Below are 20600 nucleotides of genomic sequence, written 5' to 3' on the forward strand. Positions count from 1 at the left end.
TTTTGAGTCAGTACTATTAAAAGCATTGTCTTTAATGTTTTGCTACCTTTGCATGATAAAACACAATTGTGCAAAAATGTGCCTGTTTTTGCCTCGCCATATTCAGAGGGCTAGAAGTTTTTCATTTTTCCACTCAAAGATCTGTGTGAGGGATTTTTTCAGGATGATTTTAACCTTCCTTTAATACATTTTTTCTGAATTTTGGGCGGCAAAATGAACAAAAAACATAGTACAGGAATTGTTTTTAGTTATTTCATTTTCACACCATTCATTTTCAGTAAAAGTGATAAGACAGCTTTGTTCCTGTAGTCAGAAGAAATTACAACCATACCGGATTTCTGTAGGTTTATGATGATGTGCTCCTTTTACTCACTAAAACCAATTTTTTATACAATAAATAACTTGTTTTTGCAGCACCATATTCTGAGAGCTAGAGTTGAGCGACTTTTGTTTTTTTAGGGTCGAGTTTCGTTTCGTGAAACCCGACTTTTCCAAAAGTCGGGTCGAGCAAGATCGTCCGATTATAGGGAAAAGTCGGGGTCGTCCCGAAACACGAAACCCAATGTAAGTCAATGGGGAATAAAAGTCAGCAGTGAGAGAGGTCAGGAAACACACCTACAGTGCCCATTTGAATGCCAAAAGCATCAATTCTTCTTACTTAAGCTTGTCAACCTTAATTAACTTCATAATACAAGTTACGCACTGAAAAATGGGGGTTATTTGGCTAAAGTTGTGGGGGGGTAGGGCTGGCTGCAGGTTTTCATGTGCCCTGGGCGAAAGAGCACCCCTTTAACACATACCACAACTCATCATGCTCCGATACGGCAGAGAAATAGCGGTATAGTACAATAAAAAATACCTCACTTTTTACATCTCATGACGAGGCCCATCTATTTCTCCATACAGAATCATTGGTCCCATATAATGTTTGAAACAGTATATGATGAGCTCCACATAATGCTACAGTATATGTTGGTCCCCATGGATGAAGCTCCACTGTCTTATGGGCCCAAATAATGCTCCAAACATAATGGGCCCCATTTCTAATGCTCTAGTGTATAATGGGCCCTGTAAATGCTGCTCCAGTGTCTGATGTCCACCTTTGGAATGTTCCAGTGTATGGTGGGCCCCATCTATCATTCTCCAGAGTATAGTGCTCCCCAAAAATTGCTGTCCCAACATTGAAAACAATCAAATAAGTCTCCTCGCTAGGGAATCCCTGTACTTGTCTGGACTCCTCGTCATCCCCATCTTCCATCTCACTGCACAGTATTTCAACTTTGCAAGTGCTGTGATCCTGAGCAAGCAGGGGGGGCCCACTCGTTGGCGACGGCACTGGCACAGGGCCCCTGATAGTACGGTGGTGTGTCTGATGGCGGGTGGACCGAACCTGCACTTTCATCTGCAGCTTCCTCTTAGTCACCGTGTAAGATGGAACTGTATATGGGAAGGGTAACCTGAGTTTCATCAGGGTCAGATTCAGGTCGTGTAGCGTGCGAGGGGAATGTAGTGGTCTGGGTCAATGTACCAGCAGATTCATCGAGCAGTGGCTGGGCATCAGTGCACTTGTGTCGCCCCCAGGAGTACGGTCGCCACAGTGGCATTATCTTCTTCCTAGGGAGTGTGATGTCATGCTTGGGAGCAACGAACGATCTCTCTAGCAGGTTAACTGATTGGGCGGCGTTATTCCCACGAGTCATGACCCTCCAAACAGCGTTCATGAAGGCAAAGTGTTTGTTTTACGTGGGCAGTATGGTTGCAAAGCTGAACCTTAAAGGAATGTCCAGAAGGGCACCACCAGGAGTGGAGCCTACGGTTAAATTCGACTCCACCTGGGAAACCTCAACCATGCCAGCTACAGAACAGATGCACACATTGCAAGCTTAATTCCGTTAACGAACGAGACTCCGTCATGCCCCGCGGTCCGAGTCCGGCTTACTAGAGGGACACGTGAGGCTCTGGCACATGAGATTCAAATCAAATCAAATTTATTATCGCCAAGTACATATTACATATATACAAGGAATTCTTTGTGGCAAAGAGGCAACATAATATATAACAACAGATACAACAAGTAACATCTAACAAGACAGATACAGTATATAGTCTACACATGACGATTTAATTGTTGAACAGAGAGTGGATAGAAGCTGTTCATATGGCGGTTGGTACTGCATTTGGGGACTCTGAAGCGACGTCCTGAAGGGAGTAGTTGGAATGAGGAGTGTCCCGGGTGAGAGGGATCGGATGAAATTTTCAATGCGTGGGATCGAATACTCTTATCATAAAGATCCTGGATTTTAGGCAGGGATTGGCCAATAACTGGTGTGTCATGCTCTTACATGTCCGTGGCTGCATGTGCGCTACACTGAAAAGGCCAGCGTTTGTCGCTTAGGCTACTTTCACACATCAGGTTTTCGGCGTCAGGCGCGATCCGGCGTCGTGCCGGAACGCCGGATCCGGCAAATGTTTTGTAAAACCGGATGTGACGGATCCGGTTTTCTGCCGGATCCATCTTTTTCTTGACAGACAAAACCGGATCCGTCTCATCCGGTTCATCCGTTTTTCTATCCGTTTTTCGACGGATTACGCCGGATCCGGTTTTTAAAATTGACCCTTGTGGCCTTCCGAACGGGATTGGCTACTGGAAAACTATATATAGCATGTTCCTACAGCCCTTCTTTGACAGGTTGTAGAGGAGAAAGTGCAGGTTGGAGAGAAGAGCAAGTTTACTGGCGAAGATGGATGTTGTCATTGGAAATATTTTGAAGAATTTGGCGGATTTTACAGCGGAGGCAAATCGTTTGAGGGTGATTGTTCTGGAGAAGGAGAGAGCGAGACAGCAGCGCATCAGGCATCGTAGACGACGTTTGTGGATCCACCCCATCACAGCCAAGAGAATGACGCGTGGGGTCTATTCTACACTATGCATGGACCTTCGACGAAACCCGGATAAATTTTTTGGATATGTTAGGATGAAAATGGAGAATTTTGATTACTTGGTGGAGCGCATTGCACACCTCATAAGAAAAGCGGACACCTATTGCCGCTTCTCCGTTTCACCCGCAGAGCGTCTGATGGTGACTTTAAGGTAAGCCACATTTATTGGATATGATCGCATCAGAGCACACTTTCACTGCAATCTTGTTGGTGGTAATTTGTATCTCCAAGTGTTAGGTCAGTTTTGGTATGTAATGCTGTGATTTAAAACTAATTTATTGTTTGTTAATTCCCCACAGATTTCTTGCAACTGGAGAATCACTTTCGTCACTGCATTTCCAGTACAGACTCGGGATTTCCACCATATCTGGAATTGTGAAGTACACATGCCGTGCACTGTTTGGACTCCTTAGCTGAAGAGTTTTTACCAGAGCCCACAACAGAGAGGTGGATTGAAATTGCTGACAATTTCAACAGATATGTCAGTTTCCAAACTGCTTGGGCGCTGTGGACGGGAAACATATCCGCATTGTAAAGCCAGCTGGATCTGGATCGGAATATTTCAATTACAAGAAATATTTTTCAATTGTCCTCATGGCCATCTCTGACGCGGAATACAAATTTATTGCGGTTGATATTGGGGCCTATGGCCGCTCCAATGACTCTCAAGTTTTCAAACTGTCTGCCATGGGGCGTAAACTGTATGGAAACACCTTCCAGTTCCCACCACCTAGACCGCTGCCGCAAACATCTGGTCCACCTATGCCATTTGTCTGTGTAGGGGATGAAGCCTTCCAGCTGTCAGAACACCTTTTGAAACCGTACTCTAGCAGAGGATTGACAAGACCAAAACGCATTTTTAATTACCGCCTCACAAGAGCAAGAAGAATGGTTGAATGTACCTTTGGTATTCTGACAGCCAAATGGCGGGTCCTATTGACTGCGATCAACCTCAAGACAGAAACTGTGGACGAGGTGATCAAAGCGTGCGTGGTACTCCACAATTTTGTCATATGCAAGGAACCCATTTCCATTGAGGACACCTCTGAAGAAACCACCTTGCAAGATTACCATGACATTACCACTAGAAGTTCTGTGACGGTTTCAGTAATGAGGGATAATTTTGCACTATACTTTGTCACCTCAAGGCAGAGTACACTGGCAGGATGACAGAGTGTGAAAGATTTGTGCCCCAAACTTGTGTACCTTCTGTACCAACAGTATATACCTTTGCCAACCAAAGTTGGCTATCTTGTCATGGTCTCTATTTTTAGCTTTAGGCCACAGGTGTGTACCTGGTTGTGTTTTATGCAAAGTATTTCACCTTTTAACAAAAGTTGTGTACATTGTTAGGAAATCACCAACAATAAACACAACTTTTTAGGTGAAATACTTTGCTTCAAACACAACCAGGAACACAACTGTGGCAAAAAGCTAAAATTTACCCACAGTTATATACCTAGTTTTGAATACCATTTCACCTTTTAAATACCCTGTATTTAACCTTTTTCGCCGCAGAAAGAAATGACAGACAACCAGTGTAAAATAATTTAACTTTTATTGAAAAATGTTTTTTTTAGTAAACTTTTTTAAAATTTTAATAAACATGTTTAATAAAAATTTGAAACTATAAAACTTAAACCATAAAACTGGTCATTTTTATTTAAAAACACACATTATAATTCTGTGTAGTGTGTGGTGGAAATACTGCTGTAGGGGCTGCGGGACACTTCGACACTGGGAGTGTGGAGAGAGGACTGGGATCGTTGTGGGGAAGGAACAGTTAGAGGTGAAGGTGTGGAAAAAACTACAGAATGGGTGGACATGTGGGAAGCAGAAGAGGTGGTGGGTGGTGGAGTGGAGGGTTGGGCAGGGACTGTAGGAGCAGATGATGTTGATGGTAAGTTGTATGGGGAAGGAGTTTGGTACGGGGCAGGTTGCTGGAAGTGGGGAGATGTCTGGTACGGGGCAGGTTGCTGGAAGTGGGGAGATGTCTGGTACGAGGCAGGTTGCTGGAAGTGGGGAGATGTCTGGTACGGGGCAGGTTGCTGGAAGTGGGGAGATGTCTGGTACGGGGCAGGTTGCTGGAAGTGGGGAGATGTCTGGTACTGGGGAGGTTGCTGGTACTGGGGAGTTTGCAGGTACTGGTGAGGTGGCTGGTGCTGGGGAGGTGGCTGGTGCTGGGGAGGTGGCTGGTGCTGGGGAGGTGGCTGGTGCTGGGGAGGTGGCTGGTGCTGGGGAGGTGGATGGTATGTAATAGGAGGGGGAGGATGGAAAGTGGCTGGAGGTGGATGGTATGTAATAGGAGGGGGAGGATGGAAAGTGGCTGGAGGGGGTGTAGATGTAATAGGAGGGGGAGGATGGAAAGTGGCTGGAGGGGGTGCAGGTGGAGGAACTACTGTGGTGGGAGGAGGAGGAGGTTGGGAGGTAACTTGCTGGAGAGCAGCGTGGCATGAATGCATTACATGCATCTGCTGGGCAGGAGAGAGCGTTTCCATGCGCTCCACAACAGACCTGAAAAAGGTGTGGTTTGGCGAAGATCTTGCTTCTGAATGCATGGTTTGCAGAAGTGTCTTCACCTCCAGAATGCTGGAGTTGATCTGCTGAAAGCCTGCGGAGATTTGCTCTGACAAGACTTTTAGACAGTTCTGGAAAGATGCATTCAGATGCAAGAACTCTGGCGCATAAGTCTTTTCCTGACCCCGCTGCCGCCCAGTACCCGCAGGTGTACTAGAGGTGGCAGGGGCAGAAGGGTGGGGTAAAGGGAAAGCGATCTCCTCACCAGCAGCTTCATGTAATGTAGGCGGCCACGATGCTCCTGTGCTGGTGGATGGGACAGATGGGTCGAATGTGTGGGAAGGCTGGGAAGGTGCAGATGTACCGGGGCGGTCGAAGTGTCCCTCGGTGCCGGTCTCCTCAGGGATCGCCTCAGAAGGGTCCAATCGTGCAGGCTCCCGAGTGCTGCTCACCGTGCTGTGGAATAAAGAGAAAAAAAAACAATTAAAATACTGACATGGTATGGCCCTGGCTGAAAAAAAAATTTACATCTAACATTTTTTTTCACATGTGGTGTGTAATATTTACCTTCTGGTGACCATTGTTTCCCGGAGGAACGACAGGGCTTCTGCGTACTTGTACTTGCTCCTGCGTCCTCCAGATCCACTCGGGGCCCGCATCTCTTTATTGAACTCCTTCTTGAAACGATCCCTCACAGACCGCCACCGATTCACAATTCTGTTCCCTGAAACGAGAAAGGAGTGGTTAGTATACAACATCAGTGTTTCCCAAACTCCAGTCCTCATGGTCCCCAGGGGTCATGTTTTCAGGATTTCCATAGTAAATAGAAATCCTGAACACATGATCCGTGGGGACCACGAGGACTGGAGTTCGGGAAACACTGGTTTACATCAAGCAACCGGTACTGTATATACTTACGCTCTGTAATCTGGGCCCGAACATCGAGGTCCTCCCAGCGGCTCACAAGGAGCGAACAGATTTCCTCCCAGAGTCGTCGGGTAACGATCAGGTCAGCGTGGCGACGGTCAGCCATATTCCAGAGCGGCTCCCTTTCTCTGACAAGAACGATGAGGCGGTCCATATCAATCCCTCTATCCTCAACGTCAGAGTCGGGAGCACGCTGTGAAGGCTGTTAAAGAAAAAGACAAAAATAACATAATTAGCCTCCACAAAAGAAATGAAATAAAAAGTGCAAAAAAACAAAGCAAAAATATTTATACTTACACGCTGGTGACCGCCGCGTTGCTGTCGCCGACGACCCTGGGAGGCACTGCGAGCACCTCTTGGCCAAGCACCAGATTGGGAAGACTAGAGAAGAAAACAAAAAAAGTTATGTCTTTGGATGTAGGCATTTTTTTGCTGTGTGTGGTCTGCAGAACATTGTTTTCTATGTGTTGTGTGTAGTGTGATGTTGTGTTTCTGCGTTTGATGCAAAAAACTTACCAATTGTGAGCCCACTCCAGGTGTCTGTCCACCCCTTCCTTCTTCTTCTGGGAGCTCCTCTTCATCTTGTGATTCCTGTTTTGAAATAAAAGGCCATGAATAGACATATATTACAGAGAAGATGGATTTTGGAAATAAAAACTTACCGTCAAACGCTGACGATGCGAGGGAGGGCTCCCAGAAGATGATGTGCTGTCTTCCTGGTGGACATACTCCATGCCTGTGGGTGGTGTTGCAGCTGCTGCCATTGCTGCTGCTGCTGCTGCATCTATTGGGCGGCTGTTGAATAAAGAGAAACAAAGGGCCAATGAATATCTTGATATTCAATAGCCCTAGTTTGGAGGAATGGGTTATTTGATAATTACCGTCTCTCATCTGCTGCTGGCCTCCCCTCCTCAGCATGTTCTATTTGCTGCTCCATTTGGGGTGGTGGTGGTGCGGATGGTGCTGCAGTGGTCTCCTGCCTTCTCCTGCGCCTGGTTGCTGTCTTGGGTGGCATGTTGGGTGTGGCTGTGGGTCCCACTGTCTTGCTTTTATATATGTCTTGTGGGCAGAGCTACTGAGCATGCTCAGACCAAAAAACCGGATCCGGCCGCCGGATCCGGCTTTCGCCGGATCCGGCGCATTGCGGTGCTCATAGGCTTTCATTGTGTGAAAAAGCCGGACGCGCCGGATCCGGCGTGTCCGGCTTTTTCACCGGAGACAAAAAAACGTTACAGTAGACGTTTTTTCCAGACGCCGGATCGCGACACATTGCGACACATTGCCGGATCCGGTGATAACCGGATGAAACGCATGGCCATCCGGCGCGATCCGGCGCAAATGCAAGTCAATGGGGGGGAACTGGATCCGGCATTGCATTTCGCCGGATCCGGTTTCCGTCAAAAGCGCCGGATCGCGCCTGACGGCGAAAACCTGATGTGTGAAAGAGGCCTTACAGGTGCAGATAACCCGCTGAACAACGTTAGTGATGGGGATCACTGATTACAATTATTACCCGCGAACAATGATTTCCCAGTAAGTGCAGGTCAACCGCAATTCCGGAATTAGGCCTAACTGTCATTCCTGAAAAAATGAAAAACTTACGTGTGCAAACCACAGGTGCTGTAGCTTGCTTAACAGCTCGACAGCCGTTCTCACGCCCAGTATGGATTGCACGTGATTGCACAAAGGTTAGAAAGGGTACCGTTTCCCCGGATAACATGTATGGATAGCGTACACATTCAAAATATATGTCTATACATCAGGAGGCAGGCTCAGACGGTGTTAGGCCCAGTATGGATTGCACGTGATTGCGCAAAGGTTAGAAAGGGTACCGTATCCCCGGATAACATGTATGGATAGCGTACACATTCAAAATATATGTCTATACATCAGGAGGCAGGCTCAGACGGTGTTAGGCCCAGTATGGATTGCACGTGATTGCGCAAAGGTTAGAAAGGGTACCGTATCCCCAGATAACATGTATGGATAGCGTACACATTCAAAATATATGTCTATACATCAGGAGGCAGGCTCAGACGGTGTCAGGCACAGTATGGATTTGACGGCCCAGACTACACAGCGGAGGAGCAGGGTGAGGTAAAGATTGCAAATGCTGGGGCCCTGCCCAAGCAAGGGGGGCCCACTCGTGGGCGTCGGTACTGGCACTGGGCCCCTCATAGTACGACGGTGTGTCTGACGGCGGGTGTGCACCACCACCGTCAGAGACACTTGATTGCACTATGAGGGACCCTGTGCCAGTGCCCGCGCCCAAGAGTCGGCCTACCCACCTGTCCAGGGCAACGGCACTCGCACGGTGTCGTGCGCTAGGTGGTGACCCCGGCCATGGGGGGGGGGGAGGCAGCACAGTTAGGGAGTTTTAGAAAGTGGCATATGTTGATGTTGGACATTCAGCTGATGCAAAAGGTGAAATAGGTCAAGTCCCAGGAAGAGGTGGACCAAAGCAAGCCATTTTTCTGTCACCCTATGTGTCATCAGGGGAAGGTGGGACAAAATCCTTGGAAACCCATGCGTGGTTCATTTTAATGAAGGTTAGATCATCCACATTTTGGGTTGACAGACGGGTCCTTTTTTCTGTCAGGATTGATCCAGCTGCACTGAAGACTCTTTCCGATAGCACACTTGCAGCTGGGCAAGCGAGCTCCTGTAAGGCATATTGGGCCAATTCAGGCCAGGTGTCCAGTTTAGCGGCCCAATAGTCAAAGGGGAATGACCTGTGTGGGAGAACATCGATAAGGGAGGAAAAGTAGCTTGTAACCATAGTTGACAACTGCTGTCTCCTGTCACTTTCCATCGATGCAGTATTACCAGTTGTGTGAGCGGTACTTGAAAAATCAGTCCACAACATTGTCATGAAACCCCTGTCTCCAACGCCACTTCTGCTGTGCACCACGAACACCTCTGCCAAGCTGCCCCCGGCCCGTACGGCTCGTGTGAGAACCATCACCGCTGCTGTGTGCTGGGAATGCCTCATGCAACCGATTTACCAGAGTTGCTTGTTTATTAGCCAATATTAGGTCAAGGTTCTCCTGTGGCATGATGTTTTGTAATTTGCCTTTATAGCGTGGATCCAGGATGCTGGCCAACCAGTAGTCGTCATCGTTCATCATTTTGGCAATGCGGGGGTCCCTTTTTAGGATCTGACATAATAATCTGACATGTGGGCCAATGTTCCCGGTGTCAATGATGCACTGCGAGTGCTGGTTGGAGGAGCACTTTCTGGCAAATCCACATCCCTCCAGTCACGCACAAACCCTGTACCAGACCTTGCCACGCCAACATTTTCACTTGCCCCACGAGATGCATCCTCCTCCCCTAAGTAATCATCCCCATCATCCTCCTCCTCCTACTCTTCTTCCTCCACCTCATCCAGGAGAGGTCCCTGAGCAGACAATGGCTGAATGTCATCAAGGATTCCCTCCTCCTCTTCCTCCTCATCAACATTGGCTGCAGAAGCCTGCTCCTTAAGGTGCGTCAAAGTTTGCATGAGCAGACGCATAAGTGGGATGCTCATGCTTAGGATGGCGTCGTCTGCACTTACCAGCCGTGTGCATTCCTCAAAACACTGAAGGACTTTATAGAGGTTTTTCAGCTTCGACCACTGCACACCTGTCAACTCCATGTCTGCTCTCAAAGTGCCTGGCCGTGTATCCTCCCACAAATGCATTATGGCCTGCCTCTGCTCGCACAGCCGCTCCACCATGTGCAGGGTGGAGTTCCACCTTGTTGCAATGTCGATAATGAGGCGGTGGTTGGGAAGGTGGAGCAATCGCTGCAGCTTCTCCATACGAACGGAGTGTACAGGTGACCGGCGGATGTGCGCGCACAGTCTTCGCACCTTCTGGAGCAGGGCTGTTAACTCCGGATAATTTTTGAGGAAGCACTGCACCACCAGGTTCAAGGTGTGAGCCAAGCAAGGTATGTGGCTGAGTTTTGAAAGGGCTATGGCTGCCACAAAATTACGCCCGTTATCACTAACTACCTTGCCTGCCTCAAGATGTACACTGCCCAGCCATGACTCAGTTTGTCGCTGAAAGTACTCGGCCAGCACCTCGGCGGTGTGACTGTCGCCCAAACACATCATCTGCAACACTGCCTGCTGACGCTTTCCACTAGCTGCTCGATAGGGGGACACCTCGTGTGCAACAGTGGCAGCTGCAGATGGAGTGCTCGTACGACTGCGCTCTGTGGACGAGCTTTCGCTTCTGGAGGAGGAGGAGGAGGGTCGAACGCCTACAGCCAACTGTTTCCTATACCGTGGGCTAGGCAGCACTGTCCCACCACCGCTGTCCCCTGTGGACCCTGCATCCACCACATTAACCCAGTGCGCAGTGATGGACACGTAACGGCCCTGGCCATGCCGACTGGACCATGCATCAGTTGTGAGGTACACCTTTCCGCTCACTGACTGCTTGAGTGCATGGACAATGCGGTCTTTCACATGATGGTGGAGGGCTGGGATGGCTTTGCGAGAGAAGAAGTGGCGACTGGGTAGGTCATAGCGTGGTACTGCATAGGCCATGAGTTCGCGGAAAGCTGTGCTTTCCACCAACCGAAAGGGCATCATCTCAAACGAGATTAGTTTGGCAATGTGGGCGTTCAAACCCAGTGTACGCGGATGAGAGACTGAGTACTTTCTTGACCTACTCATAGTGTCTGGGAGGGTGAGCTGGACTTGAGAGCTGCATATGGTGGAAGTAGCGGTGGACAGGGCGGACTGAGAGAGGGTTGATGATGGTGATGGAGTTGGAGTTCTTTCTGATGGCCTAGAATCAGTCTTTCGTTGATATAACAGTGGGATTCCCTGACTGCTGTGGCCTTGCAACGACACCTCAACATTTGCTGCTGTGCTAACCGGTGGGCTTACAGTGGGGGAAACAATGTAGTGTTGCTGACTACCTTCGTTGTGATCAGTTGCACATGTGGCACTTGAGGTTTGGTGTTGTGTCCACGCTTGCAAGTGCATGCTGGTTAAATGTCTCAGCATGCAACTGGTATTCAAATTTTTCAGATTTTTCCCTCGGCTAAAGGTCTTTGCGCACTTCTTACAGATAACCTTGGCCTGATCATGAGGATTTTGTTCAAAAAAGTGCCACACTGCACTCTTCCTACTTTGGCAGACATTTTGCGGCCTAGCACGCTGTGATCTTTTGACCCTCTGGACAAGCTGTCCAGCAACTCTTTTGATGTTTGGAACCTGTCTTTGGAGTGCTCCGGGCCTGCCAGATAACAGCTGTTGCGATGTCGATGTCTGCTGTGGATGCTCCTCATCTGAGCTATTGGAAGCAGCACCCTCTTCCCCCAATGGATGCCAATCTGGGTCAACAACTGGGTCATCCATCACCTCCTCTTCTATGTCATGTGCACCTTCCTCTGTGTCACCGTGTATGGTGGTATAGTGTGCGGGAAGGGGCACCTGAGTCTCATCAGGGTCAGAATCTGGCTCTGTACACTGCGAGGACAATGTAGTGCTCTGAGTGAATGTACCAGCAGAATCATCCATCAGCGGCTGTGCATCAGTGCACTCCATGTCAGATTCATCTTGGCCTGGGTAATTCACCATTTCACTTGATAATCCAGGCATGGTATGTGAAAACAGCTCCATGGAGTAATCAGTAGTATGGCCTGCGTCATCCTTCAATCTTGGTTGGGGTGAAGGACACAAGGAAAGGTGTGGTTCATGAACATGAGCCTCCAATGACGACTCAGTGCTTTTACTTTTTACAACTGAAGAAGAGGAGGCGATAGAGCTGGAGGCTGAGTCAGCAATGTAAGACAAAACTTTTTCCTGATGCTCTAGCTTTAAAAGCGGTTTGCCAACTCCTAGAAAACTAAGCCTTCGAGGCCTTATGTAGCCAGACGATGACGCAGGCTCAACACCTCCTGCATTCGGTCCTATTTTGCTCTTGCCACTACCATCAGATCCACCACCAACACCATCATTACCAGCTGCCAACCCCCGCCCAATTCCACGACCTCTTCCACCAGCCTTCCTCATTTTTGGTAGAAATGTAGACAAAATCCAACAAACTATATAGTAATGTAAAACAAGGTACAAGGTGTCTATAGGACAGGGGAGATTTTGAATTTCTGCACACACTTTTGGACACTGGACACTTTTGGATTGTGTGAGGCCCAATGAATATCTGAGCGCTATGTGACAGGCTCGATGGCACAGCTGTGACCAAAGTGACGAGAGGATAAGGGAGATTTTGAATTTCTGCAGACACTTGTGGACACTGGACACTTTTGGATTGTGTGAGGCCCAATGAATATCTGAGCGCTATGTGACAGGCTCGATGGCACAGCTGTGACCAAAGTGACTAGAGGATAAGGGAGATTTTGAATTTCTGCACACACTTGTGGACACTGGACACTTTTGGATTGTGTGAGGCCCAATGAATATCACAGCGCTATGTCACAGGCAGAAATTGGCTAGTGTATCACAAACTACAAGGTGTATGTAGAATTGGGCAGAATAGGAATCTCCCTAGAGTGCAGGTCTGTAAGAACGGAACATGTCCTCGTTTTATTCTCACAGAGTGACACACTGATAGCTTCACTGTGGCTGTGATAACAGCCGTTACACGGTACTGTGTGAGGAGCGTACACCGCTGTATGGTGTGAAAAAATGCACGCTCAGTACCTCAGCAGGACAAAAAATTGGGATTGCTTTTAAAAAAGCAGTTTGCGGAGCAGTGGGTAAACAGCAATTCAGGAATGTCAGGAAGCCTTAGAAGGCAGCCCAACAACCAACACCACTGATACACCACTATATAGCCTCCCCTTGCACTGCACACACAGTGACTGGTGTGTTGTACAGGCAAAATCGCTAGCAGCAGAAGCAGTTTTTGGTGTCTTCTTCCCTGCCTAACGCTCTCCCTACAAAATCATCATCAGCAGCAGCTCTCCCTATTCTGAGATCAGCATGAGTAACATGGCGGTCGGCGTGCACGCCCTTTTATACCCCCTGTGACGCCCCCCAAAGCAAGCCAATCACTTGCATGCCCTTCTGAAAGATGGTGGTGACCCGTGCCTATGTCATCACGTTGCCCTCAGTGTCCGTGGATCCTGATTGGCTGAAAAAGAGCGCAAAACAAACTTTTGAAACGCGACTTTGGCGCGCAAGTCGCCGACCTCGTGGCCGACCTCATCCTAGGGTCAGGTTTCGTTTCATGAAACCTGACTTTGCTAAAAGTCGGCGACTTTTGAAATTTTTCGACCCGTTTCGCTCAACTCTACTGAGAGCTATAAAATTTTTAATTTTTCACCAACAGAGCAGTATGGGTTGTTTGTTTTGTGTAGGATGAATTGGAGTTTTCGTTGATACTTTTTTTTTTACATATGACTTTTCATTGTTTTTTATTACATTTTTTCATGTGGTGGTTTGATAAACATTTTTTTAATGTGGGTTTAATAATGTGACAGTTTTATAGATTGTCTTTTTCTAGATGTGGTGGTACCAATATTGTACATTTATTTAGTTTTTTCTACGTAAAAATAGCTTTTTTTTTTTCAAGGGGGATTGGAGAGTTGTGACTGCAGAATTGTGAGTCCGAACATCACGTGCACTGCGCGCAGTGAGGATTTTCTTGTTCCGGTGGTGGACGTGTAATTACAAGTATGTCAATTTTGAGGCAGCTTTGATTTTAAAGGAATTGTGCAGGCTTGGGGCTCAAGTCTGCAGTCACTCTTTGTTACCGCACACCTGTGAATCCTCCCAGCACCCGCAGACCACACTGTCAGGATTCCATGGTGCAGGCAGCAGGAGTGGACGGTCGTGTAACCGCGAATATGTGATTTGCACCCTTCCTGTCAAATTTCAACTAGATTTGTTCAGCCTTGCTCAATCCACTTGCATTGAGCGAAGACGCACATGTCTAGTTGGATCGTGACTGCATGTATGCAAATTTCATATTTGTGGTCACACACCACCAGCTCCCAACGTTGGCACTGGAAAATCCTGACAGCATGCACACTGCGCCCTGTGAAAACTCACAAGTCTGCAGTCACATGGAATGACTGCAGATTTGTAGCCTAAGGCCGAACAACTCCTTTAAGGAAGAACTGCCAACTCCCTTCTGAGAACACACACATACTTGGCTGAGTGGAGTCAGCATGTATTTAGGGGAATGCACGGAGAGTGGCTGTCAGCCAACAGTTATTTCAACCGTATGGCCAGCATAAATGTAACAGGTTCCTAGTCTAGCATGATATCATATTTTTATTGCCTAACAAAGGCAGATTGTTTGCAGGATATGATCTTGCCTTAGTGTCTGTGGTTGCCTTGAGCAATTGACTTGTTTCTCCTGGGAGGTCAGGTGAATATAGGGGTACCCAGTAGTTGGTATGATATGAGCCTGCTTTCTGCTACTTGTCTATCATAAGGGTTCTTCCCAGAAGAGGGGACTTTATATGTTATGAAACCACCTTCATAAATCAAACGTATTACTAAATATAGGAAATAACTATCATGTTTCTGTGTGTAGGACACGTCACACATGTATACAAATACCAGCAGCCAACAATGTCCTTTATCACCGCAACAAACGCCTATTGTGTGCCGAGCTGGATATTAGTGTGGGGTGTGATAGGAAGGATACAAACCAGGGAGGACACATGAATATATATAGGTGAGAGATGGAATACTCCTGCCTGTGTTTATGCCAGTAACCACACCAAACTCCCAGGGAAGGATGGAATGTTTCTGCTTACATAGCAGCTTCAGAAATCTGTTAGATGGAGGAGGGGGCAGCACTAAACCTGGCAGCCAAAGCAGACAAGCAGCAGCTCAATATCATCCCATTAATGCCATTGTGGATGGCTTTCGCCCACCTATAACCCAATGAAGTGTTTCTGCTTATTTATTTACAGACTAAAGTCAATATTTGCACAATTAATAACAAATATTAGTAAGCAACAGACAGCATGCATCAGAATGCCGTACCCAGGCTTCATACGTGACGTCTCGGGTTGTGAGATCACCTTTCAAGGGTATTTTTTTATGGATTTATGTAAGCAGTGAATGAGTGTGAGGGAGGTGGCTCTTGTTACACAGCAAGAAAAGGCAGCGAACAGGCGTTAAAGGAGGGGCGGACATCAGTGTCATCAAATATCAGGGGGAATCTGAACATTCATCCAACACTAAGGCAACAGTAATAACAATTGTTCATCTTCAGCCCCATCCATCTCAATGTGCGGAGGGCTCTTGCACCGATTGAAATGTACCTATTATAAGCCTGCGCCACGGCGTCACAATCCGCCTTTTAAACACGGTTTTGACCTCAGCCTGCTTAACACACTCATCCTTGTGTTATACACATGCCGGGGTGCTGGCAGCTGTGCCCTGATTCATACTCACCCTCTGTGGCGACTTGGGCTTCTTTTTTCTGCACGGTACACTGTAGGTTTTATTGTATGGGAAGCAGCTGTCTGACTGTCATGTAGTTTACGCGGAGTAGCGAAATATTAGAAAATGCAGAGTTGTCTTTTTTTAACCATATGCACGGTACGCTCTGAGATCTGTCAATCAGGATTGAACCGAAGCTTGCAGGATCCGGTGGGGGGCTACCGACTTAACAATAGCATGTTTTATGCAGCACCTTCCTATTTATCTCGCTCCCTTTCTTAGTTTATTATTTAAAGCCCTGATATAGTTTGCGCTGTCGATGCAAATAATGCTTACCATGGAGTCCACATGACTCGTTTTCCGCTTTTTAACCAATTCCAATGGCATTCCATGGCAGCAGGACGGATCTCTCTTATAGAGCCTTTTATAAAATGGAAGAATACGGCCAGCGGGAACTCATCCTTATTATCTAATATAGGTAACACAGTGATCAGAGAACACAAGGTGATTTTATCATGACATCTTGTATAGAATGCTATGCAGACCCCAATAGGCTTGGTACACAAAGCTATGGATATTTTACTTGCTTGGATCATTAGCATTATTGCTGGAGTGTATTGCTCTCCCAGACCTATCACACACATATTTAGTACACAGAGAGGTCACTATCTATTCCCTCTTTCAGTGTATCCTGACAGGTGGCTATACTTTTACCCAGATGTTGAACGCAGCCTTTGAGCCTGTTGAAGTAGTGTTTTATTGAATTACAGAAGTCACTGCGAATGAATGAAATTCAAGCTGCCTCTGTAACACGGGCTCATGATGAGTGTGAGATACAGAGGAGGTGGGTAGCCGTAGACACAAGGTTTACAACGGCAGGCACCATTCACCAAGCAAATGCAGAAGCCTAGCAATATGTATATACAACATTTTAGACTGTTTAAATAAGATCCAGATTGCTTATATAACATCTAATACAGATTGGGCAAATGATACCGTAAAATATATGTATAACCCTAAATACCAACAAATATCTGCTTGTTGAAGACATCCATTAGATGTTTCTAAACATGAACATATCTGGATACAAGAAAAAGGGAGAAGGAAATGTCAGACAGTATTTTTCCATGACTCAGGAATCTGGTTGTTGTGCTTCTTCCACCTGGTTTGTGTCTTTGTGCATTATCCCTAGATACAAAGGGTTACTGGAGCAGCAGTCCTGCCATAAATTCCAGCTGTGTAAAGCATGGAACATACTTGTTGGGTCACAGTTTCTGATGTAAAGGATCGCTACCTTTACTACAAACTTTACATTAATCAATAGTGTGAGAAATTTTGTTTATGCATATTATTAGAGAATGTTTCTTTCTCCACTTATAAGCCACATCTTCTCCTCCTCCCTTTACCTGAAGTAATCATTTATTAGGAAATACAGCTGCATACTGAAGTCTATAAAGAGGAGGATGAGTAAGAAAGTGAGAAAGACGTACACGCAAAGCATGTGCAGCTTTCTAGTAATCGTTTATCTTGCCTCTCCATGTAAACAATGCAAAAAAGAATCTGGCAATTTTTGGCTTGCATTTGAAATAAAGCAATGCTTTCTTTTTTGCACACCTGAGAGTGCTAGATTCTCTTTGTATTGTTTATATGGAGTGGTATCCTACATAGAGTGACGTATATCCTTCTTCTGTTTATCTTACCTCATTGCTGGATTCACAGCTATACTGCTCAGTATTGCTGCACTGTATAATACCCTCAACACTTCTGTTATCTCTTAGTGTGTGTTATATAAAGACGAGAGCAGGAATGTCTCTGTCCCTGTCTCAGTGCTGTGGATGGGAGATATCTTAGCAGCTAGTCTAAAACCCACTAGCTCAGAGACAATTGAAAATTACAGATAGAGCCTGCAGAGCAGAAAACTGATCAATAATGCAGACTATAAAGTCATACGATGTCCATAGATAGTGTTATTTCTCAAGCACACAAACATGACAGCTTATTCCGAATATCACTTGAAATGACTGGAATTTCAGATATGAAGTAATATGTCAATTATATTTGTGCTGGAGAAATAAAGAATAGTTGCAGTGTATTCTAAATTCTGTACTTTGCTATGGTAGGAAACGATTTAATTCTGTATTACGGTAAATTATGTTTTTAGAAAGGGGTGTTAAATGGAATGTCTACCTTTCGGTCTTTTAGTGAAAGACTTTTTTAGGTCAGAATGACCCAGCTAATTTTCCTATACTTTCCTATGTTGATCTACTATTGCACCTTAAAAACATTAAAAATACACTCCTTGTTAATTTGTTAAACCACAAAAAGAGGACTTAGAAATCCTTCAAAAAACATCAGAAAAAAGGCAGAGATGCTTACCTGCCCAGGCCTCCAAACAAATGCACTATCAGGGTGTAGTAAACCCAATTAAAGATGGCAGTAACACAGGTGCAACAATACCGATGAATCAACCACTCTCAACCTACCAATCCATGGAGGGGTTGACTGTTTGGTATATTAGTGTGCAAAAAATAATCTGTATGTGGCGCTGTTCACATACAGGTAATGCAGAGCATCTGGCTTACAGCCTATTAGTGATGCCCATACTTTTAGATCAGGCCGGCTGCCCAGTGCTAACCAAAATGCATCTCATGTGAATAGACGCCACAGTTTACAGAGCCATCTGGGCCCAACTGCACCCTGAAAGATAAATAAAGTGCAAAAAACACATAAATATATGTGAGGTATTAGTTGATATTAGGCCAAAATATGGAAGCTCTCAACCCACGTCAAGGGTCCATACACCTGCGAGTCCTATCACTAAACAGCAAAACCACAAAAAAAGGACTTAGAAATCCTCCAAAAAAACACCAGAAAAAAGACAGAGATGCTTACCTGCCCAGGCCTCCAAACAAATGCACTATCAGGGTACAGTGGACCAAATTAAAGATGGCAGCAACACAGGTACAGCAATACCGACGAAACAATCACTCTCAGCCTACCAATCCATGGAGGGGTGGCTGTTTGGCATATTAGTGCACAAAAAATAATCTATATGCGGCGCTGTTCACATACAGGTAATGCACTATTAGGGCGTCACTAATAGGCTATAAGCCAGATGCGCTGCACTACCTGTATGTGAACAGCGCCGCATACAGTTTATTTTTTGTGCACTAATATACCAAACAGCCACCCCCTCCATGGATTGGCAGGTTGTGTAAGGCAGCAGTAGCACTGTACGCAGTGAAGAGGCAGTGACCCACAAAATTCAAACACAAAAGTCTTGTTAATGTGTTTCCTCACAGCAATAACAGTCCAATCCACACAAGTGCATATAACTAGTATCCATTTCACCATTTGCAGAATATATATTATATGGCAACGTTCATTTTACAGACACGAAACACACAAGTCATCCTCTGATTAGTTCCCGTGGGTGTCTATGCGCCATATCCAAAACTCTGTTCACACATCATTACATGTTGCAGGCACTACACACGCTAGCCCTCCTCTGACTAGTTCCTGTGGGTGTCTTGTACCACTGCATCACTGTCTCTTTACTCACACAATCGTACACAGTTCAAGATATCCCCCGGATCACAGCTGGGCACCATATCCACCTGCTTTGCAAATGTGACAAACGCCAGTCTTCTTTCAGGCACAGGACATCCACCTTCGGTTCATCTCCGGGCACAGAACTATCCACATCCGAGACCAGTCACCGTGGACGACTTGCATCTCTTTGTACACTGCGGGTTGCCATGCCTATCTATGGCCCTGACATACCTGAGACTCACTAAGCACTCACTCTGAACTCTCTAACCCTTTCCTGCAGGGCTTTTATCACAGAAACCTGTGGCTTTCAGCCACATGGAAAACCTGAGTCCGGAATGGAACAGACTGCACAAACTACTATCCTGCAGTCTGCTTCAAACACAACATTCAGAGCAGGTTTTTCGTACCTCTGTCTTGGACACTAACCTTTCCAAGATTAACACATACTTTGCCTCACAGTTGAGAATGGTTGTTTCAACAGTATTGTTGTACCTGTGTTGCCACCATCTTTAATAGGGTCCACTGCACCCTGATAGCGCATTTGTTTGGAGGCCTGGGTAGATAAGCATCTCTGCCTTTTGTCTGGTGTTTTTCAATTTGTTGCAGCATTTATTTTCCATAACAAAGATTGTTGTATTTACTTTTATAAGACTTTTTTTTATAAGAAAGAACATGGAGTTATTTATTTTTCTTCAACACTTTATTGACATTTCATAAAAAATATATACATCCCACAAAGGGACTTGGATCTAATTGTTTAACCCTTTTCTGACCCTGGACGTACTATTCTGTCCATGTGCCCTGGGACTTAATGCCCATGGACGGAATAGTACTTCATACGCGATCAGCCGCACTCACGGGAGGGGGGGCGCGACTGATTGCGGCTGGGTGTCAGCTGATTCTCACAGCAGACACCCGGCACTAAGGGCGACGCACCAGCGATCCCGACAACGATATGACCTTATCAGGATCGCTGGTGTGTCGCTACACCAGCTTCACCAGCGATCAGCACCAGCGATATGCGGGTAACAAGGGACGCACGTCGCTTAGTTACCCGCTGTGTATCTTAGTTACCAGCGCACTGGTGCAGGGAGCTGGTAACCAAGGTACACATTGGGTTTCTAAGTGGCGCGCGGCACTTAGAAACTCGATGTGTACCTGGGTTACCAGCTCCCTGCACCAGCGCGCTGGTAACTAAGGTACACATCGAGTTTCTAAGCGCTGCGCGCCGCTTAGAGACCCGATGTGTACCTTAGTTACCAGCGCCAGTTCGCTGATCGCTGGTCTCCTGCCTGTC

The 20600-nt window shown here is 46.4% G+C and overlaps 2 long non-coding RNA genes across 4 annotated transcripts in view; one reads left to right on the plus strand and one right to left on the minus strand.

Annotated features, from left to right (window-relative positions):
- The window catches only part of LOC141080849 (uncharacterized), a 166251-nt gene that overhangs the window by 129487 nt on the left and 16164 nt on the right, over positions 1-20600 (plus strand). The window lies entirely within an intron of this gene.
- LOC141080828 (uncharacterized) overlaps positions 1-20600 on the minus strand; it is a 47844-nt gene that overhangs the window by 7671 nt on the left and 19573 nt on the right. The window contains exon 1 of one of the 3 annotated variants that reach the window (XR_012229139.1): positions 19369-19543. The exons of 1 other annotated variant lie outside the window; for it this stretch is intronic. This is a non-coding gene — a long non-coding RNA (uncharacterized lncRNA). Of the gene's footprint in view, positions 1-15763; positions 15853-19368; positions 19544-20600 lie in introns of those variants that run through there. One more of the 3 variants, XR_012229145.1, reaches the window with a different exon arrangement.

The sequence above is a fragment of the Dendrobates tinctorius genome, unplaced genomic scaffold, assembly GCF_039654945.1.
Source record: "Dendrobates tinctorius isolate UK_male_01 unplaced genomic scaffold, ASM3965494v1 ptg000004l, whole genome shotgun sequence".
NCBI classification, from domain to species: Eukaryota; Metazoa; Chordata; class Amphibia; order Anura; family Dendrobatidae; genus Dendrobates; species Dendrobates tinctorius.